This window comes from Pinus tabuliformis, chromosome 4_2 (assembly GCF_031772625.1).
Source record: "Pinus tabuliformis cultivar Carrire ecotype Pingquan chromosome 4_2, CPIR1, whole genome shotgun sequence".
Classification (NCBI taxonomy): domain Eukaryota; kingdom Viridiplantae; phylum Streptophyta; class Pinopsida; order Pinales; family Pinaceae; genus Pinus; species Pinus tabuliformis.
In genome coordinates, this window is record NC_142304.1 from 405910150 (window position 1) to 405916997 (window position 6848).

Here is a 6848-nt window from a genome sequence, read left to right on the forward strand (position 1 = left end):
ATAAACACAACTTCAGCTGAATGTGGATTTAGTTCGGCTAAACTATTTTAACCTGCAACTTTTCAACAACTCGACTCTGGCCACCATTTTCCAACTTTGAAATGCTTAAACTCCATCAAATTTGGCGAATTTATTATCGAAACCAATATCATCATTTGCATAATTGAATCTACTTTCACTAGATATAAATTTTATGGAATTTCATAGAAATTTACTAATTTTAATTAATATTCTAAAAAAGGACGTGAAAACAATTTATGAAGGTCATTATGATTCAGTGAAATAAAAATTTGTATCTTCAATAATACACAATAGAAAATGTGAAAAATGTATGGTTCATTACGTTGGTTCGTCTTCTACAATGGGTAGTTTTTATATTTATATTTTATAACTAGTATGTTGAGAAACTTGACATTCAACTAAACATCTTCAAAATGTCTAGTTTTTCCATATTGATTCAGTTCAAAAAATTCTAGTAATTATGATGTGGATTAGTTGGTTTTGTAAATATAATGATATCGAAGTAGAATATGCTAGTTGCAACATATTTTTTTTGTCAAAAAACACAAAGTTAACAAAGAACACACTAGTGCTAAATAAACATGACATTTTATTAATCCCTTGATTTTTAGAGAACACACAGTCAAACAATTGCTAAGTTGATATATCAAATATGAATAAAATAAATCCAAAAAATAAGTAATAGAAAGCTAATAAAATTTCTCACAAGTTTCTTTTTATTGTAAAGTGAAATTCTAAATAACAAAATTGATTTGGCTTGCCGAAAGTTGAAGAACTTCTAAAAATGTTTTTTTTTTCTCAGAAAAGGGAAACAAATGTAACCCAACTTCACATAAATAAAAATACAAGAGAGATATAGTGCATTTTCAATTGATATTGAAGTTAGGATTTTGAAGTATATAAAATTAACATAGATTAGATTCTACCAAGCGCTGAGAGGATCAAATCTCTTAAAATGCAAACTCTTTTTTTTAGTGGAAAACTTGAGAGAATCAAATCTTGCAAAATGCATTTTTTTTTTATTGCAAAACTTGAGGAAATGTTTTCACTTATAGAGATTTGATTCCACTAATCTCTTGATAGATCCTTAGTTAAGATGGATCTATTCTGATTATTTTAATAATATTATTTATATTATATATATTTCACATCTCTCAATATAAAAATGTTCTAATTAATTTTATTATAACCTTGATATAATATATATGGAATATCCATGGAATATTTTAGTACTTATAACCTTTTAGATTTAGAATTAATTAAAACAAATGTTATAAAATTAAATTAAATTAATTTTTTTATAAAATATGTTTATTGTTAAATGAGTTATGGGTTTTGGGCATGTGGTATTGATAAGTCATGGTATTGTAACAAAGCCTATTTACAAGTTAATAATATCCATGGTAAAGTGGGGAGAATAACCTTAATTAAGAATATTACTATATTGTAAGTTTATTGAAAGTATTAAGTTTTTATATGTATATTAATTAAATTTAAACATGGTTATGAAATCATTATTTTAATTTATATGGTAACATGGATCTTAATTTATAGTTATTATTTATATGTTATATATTCTAATATGATATGGATGTTATAATTTTCTTTTATCTAAATATTTTTATTAATAAAACAAAATTATAATATGAATTCAAAATATGGGGGGTGGGAAAACGTGCTCATGAGATTGAAGTCAAAATAATATAGTTCTATAAAAATGTTGTAGAGCTCCTGTGTGGTAGCAATTAGGGTTTGACCCTAGACAACCTTCTCCTGCAAACTTTCATGCTTTCTCGAAATAATGGTGATCAGGTTTTCCTTCTGACTATCATGCCATTGGTCGATTCACCCCAAAATGGGAGAAAAAACCCCTACTGCTTAGCTGCATCGTCGTCTTTAGAGTCTGGATCAGAGCCCGTGGTTTCAGTTGAGATTCCTCATGTGGTGATTAAATCTCGTTCCTCTGTGATTGTTCCTGGGAATGATGGGCACATTTTTTAAGCCTGTTTAGTGTCTATCTTGTCAACAATGTTGCTTGTGTTTGGTTCTAGTGGTGCCAACCTTTCTTCCACTCCCTTGGGATCTTGTTAGGCACCATCGAAGACCTTTTTTCATATGGTCAAAGCTCCATATTGCAGTCTTCCTTCTGCATTCAAAATGATCCCCATCAACAAGACTCCAATGGTTGAAGATATTATGGGAGAATAAGCCCTCAGTGAAGCTGAATTTTACTCTGAAGTGGATTTGATTTGTAGGTTCATTGGGCTTTGGACAAAACTTGGTGATTTTCACTCTTGTATTAATGAGCATTGGAAGCCCCTCATCTCAACCGAGGTCAACGTTTATCCCTTGGCTAAAGGTTTTTTTTATCATAGTATTCAGTAATGCTGGTGATTGTGTGAGGATTCTTGAGGTTGGTCCCTAGTTTTAGGGTTGTGCAAGTCTCTCTCTTTAACCCTGTTTTCCCTCCTTTGACCGTCTCTCATCTGCAATCTGTACTACTCCTATATGGGTAAGGCTTCCTAATCTCCCTATGTATCTGTGGAGCCTTGCTTCTCTTACTTTGATCGATAACATATTATGCAGGTTTCATTGATGTAGCAAAGACAATATATTTGGTCTCAAACACACATATGCTCATATATGTTGGGCTATGGACTTTAGTAAGGGATTTCCTAATAAGATTAACCTCGCTACTTCTGAATTCTCCTAGGATCAATATGTGGACTACAGAAATGTTTATTTTCATTGCAAAGGCTACTATGAGACTAGTCATTCCCTCAAGACCTATCCCAATGATGGGAAAACAAAGTCAAAATTCTCTTCCACAAAACCAAAATGGTGGGATGGCTTTTCTTTGATCATTATCTATGAGGCTCCTGGTTATGCTTCTCACAATTCATGTAGTACTAAAAAAGGTGTAAAATTCTCTAAACCAGTGGATATAATATCTCAGGCTTCACTCATCTCATCTGAAACCCCTATGAAGGTTCCTAATGCTGAGGTGGTTCCACTTAATCTGAGGTAAACAATAGCTACCGTTGCCTCTCAATAATTTTCCAAAAAAAATATGTTCTCAGCGTGTGAATTCACTACTTTAGACAATGGTAAAAACGTTTTTGATTCTTTGGATGTTGCACCCGTTTCTGTCATCAAAGGGAAAGGGATCTTGTGCCAAAATGAGGTGGAGGAACTTATTTCCCCTTCAAAATGCAAGGTCGAATTCAAAATTCAAGTTTCTTTAAACAATGGTGATATGTTTGATCCAACTGGAAATGGGGCTTGGATCCAAGTTAAAAGAAAGATGAATAATTCTCCAAGAAAGGTGAAAATGTAGCCAAAGAAAAATCGTAATTAGGAATGTTTTGAAAATTCATGTGGATTTGAGGGGTTTTTTGAAAAGTCTTTAAGTGGAAAAATATCATTCAACATGTAGTTTGAGAAAATTTTGAAAGATTCTGGGTTGTTCCTCCATGTTCTAGACCAAATCTTAAAGGGCTCTTGGATTATCTGCTCTCAGAAATTGTAATTTCCTTCTTTTATTAATACAAATTCTTAGTAGTTCCTTTGAAAGAAACAAATTACAATATAATAAATTTAATTTTATTACTTTTAACTTGTTATTATTAATTGAGCCAACACTTAAATGTTTACTTTCATTTAGCACTATAATATCTCCCCTATATTGGGATCTATATTACTTTTAACCTTTTATTATTTTTTGATTGAACCAACATGTGAGTATTTACAAACAAACATTTACGCCACTACAACATGGTCCTATACTGGACTGTAGAGTAGATCTAGACACAATCATGTTAAATTAAGATGTTTTGGAGGTTTAAAAGTAAGATCAAATTTTGTAATGATTATAAAAAATAAGTAAAATTCTTGATTAGTATATCATTTTGGTTTGAAAGTAACATAAAATTTTGTAATGATTATAAGAAATAAGTAAAAGTCAATTAGTATATTGAATTTTGTATCGCTTATAAGAAATAAATAAAAGTTAATTAATCTATTGAATTCTTTGCTTAAATAAAGATAATAAATTTATTATATTTGAGAGTAAAGAAATATAATAATATAAATGGAATTTATTAATTAATATAATAGTAAATTTTTTTACTAGTAATGATAATTTTGGTAGTTAGACTTGAACCCGTAGAGTTCATGAAACAAATTGTTCATCAAACCATATTGAATTTTAAAATCATAATATTTTCATAAATATTTCCATTTTATATAATGATTTTTAACATATTTCCATGAATAAAACTTCTTGTACATTCATTAAAAAAAAATATCTATGGTCTCTCCATGTTTTCTTTGCACTTTTATTTGTATCTTTCCCACCTAAGTAGTGAGGCACATCTTTATGGTTGTAGATTTAGTGAGGGGGAATTTTTATGGTAGTAAACTTGATTTGTTAGGCATTATCAAAAGTGTCTAATTTATATGGAGTTGATAACTCAAGTGGTTAAGAACATGGTTTACTTTTCCACAAGTCCGTTTTATTTCACATGACTTACACTACATATGTCAATCATCCAATCTCAACTGCTACTCCAATATCTCTACTATGCCCAGATCCTCTCCATCATTTTTGCAATACACTCTCACATACTAGATGTCTTTGTCTCCTTCTTTGGAATCTTGGTTGAATAAATGTCTTGGATCTCTATAATTTCTCTGTCATTTATTAGAGTCATGAACTCTAACAAAATAAATATACCTATATTGAGTTAGCAAGGTTTAATAAACGCTCAATAAATCCAATATTCTAAAGACATACAAGAATTATAAAATCTCGCCATCTCATCCGTATATTGTCATAGTTACCAACAGGTTGGCCATCACTTATCAAGTTATCTCATAAAAATGGACGAAAATTACCTTGGTTTCCACCTCTAAACCATATGACATTAGAGATGAGATCTCCTACACTTGAAGCCCTTGTAGGATCCAATGTTATCGGAAATAAAAATTATTTCATTGAAGTGAGTTGACTGCTATCACGTCAATTGAGCACAATCTTAAGAAAACATCTTAAAGCAAGGTGATTAAACTCTTTAAGCCCTCTTATTGTATTGGACAAAGCCTTCGACTACACACAAAAGTAAATATTTAAAACTTGAAGCACTCAAATATTACCAATGCTCTTAGGAAATTCTATCAATTCCCATTAACCACTCAAATCAAGGAACTCAATGAGTCTAAGCCCATCCATTGCCTATTCAAAAATCATGAGAAATTAGTCAGTTACGACTACCTCTCATGGAAATGGTCATAGTTGAATGACTTACTTAACACAGTTGAATCCCAAAATGATATCTAATATAATGCATTACGAAAACCCCCAATACTTAATTCAAAAGAGTGAAGGGAACTCTACTTGAGTGGTTCATGAGGCACAATACTTGCTAAGGTTTTGCAAATGGGATAGCAAGCTAAGTGAGCTTGATTGTGGGGAAAACTCCATAGTTAAGCGCGCTTGAGCCAGAGGCGGTCTGGGATGGATGACCTCCCGGGAAGTCTTGGTTACCGGGTGCAAGCCCCGGAAGTGATGATTGACGTTATGTGATTCATTTCACTAGTTTCAATCCCACTGCTTCACCCCTGTGAGCATCACCTGATGCAATCAGTACTAAGTGGACTATTCAAAAATCATGAGAAATTAGTCAGTTATGACTACCTCTCATGGAAATGGTCATGGTTGAATGACTTACTTAACGCAGTTGAATCCAAAAATGATATCTAATTGACAACCCTGTTATACTAGTTCTATACAAATTTAGAACATTGACAGACATGACATTATGACATAAGAGTCTTGTTCAAAGATAAAACTGCAAGCTAATTAAATGGATTCCGTTTAGCTTGTGCCACATTATATAGAATCTCCATCGCTTTTGTAACTTTATCCATCAAGGATCTAGGAGACTCCAACAAATCAAGAACCTCAATTTGGTCCATTTCCAAAAGCATAACGATAATTTCGGTTGCTTGACCATGTTCCAAATGATCCACCAAAGAATACAAGCTTTCTCCAATAATTGTTCATTGTTATTCAAGAGTTGTATTTGGAAGAGCTAAAGCCAAAGATCCAATAGGTATAAGCTATGAAACGGTTGTCTCAGCTACACATAAAGGAAGGCCACCCATGTCTAATGGGAAAGGATGTATCCCTCTTGCGACACCACATAAAGGATTTTCTTTAAAATTTCTTCTCGGTGTATAACAATATAGGTGATTACCATGAGGTAACATTTGTTATTGTACTAGTGGTAGCTATTGTTGTCATTGTTTTCGTATGAGTGCTACACCTCTTGCAAATCCAATAGACACCATTGCTTGTTAGCTACTCTTAGCTAGTGTAAATTCTCTTTAAAACAATGGACAAACAAACAATCACAAAATTCACTATAGGACATCTACTCTTCGCATTATATAAATATTTTTGATATTAAAATATAACAAAAATATACACATAATAAAAATACATTAAATATTATATAAATTGTTAAATTTAAATGTTAGATATAATATAAAAGTTAAATTAAAGTTCAAAGTGAATTTTATTGAGTGTGGTTTGCGTTACCGACCTCCTCCATGGTCAAGGTATCTTCATGGGGAATTGATATTAACATTGGTAGTTACATGATATTTATTAGGATGAAAAGACTTGAGGGAAAATCTGGCCAATGTTTGTCATAGCAGTAAACACCTGCCTACCCTTTAGAGAAAAAATATACATAGAAAGATAAGAATATATGCATAGTATTCCCACTGTCACTCAACTAAAATTGGTTGTGGCCATAATCGAT

At 31.7% G+C, this 6848-nt stretch overlaps 1 pseudogene; it reads right to left on the bottom strand.

Moving 5' to 3' along the window:
- Positions 1–5838: 5838 nt before the first annotated feature.
- On the bottom strand, positions 5839–6372 carry LOC149169692 (polyadenylate-binding protein 4-like; annotated as a pseudogene).
- Between the last annotated feature and the right edge of the window lie 476 nt (positions 6373–6848).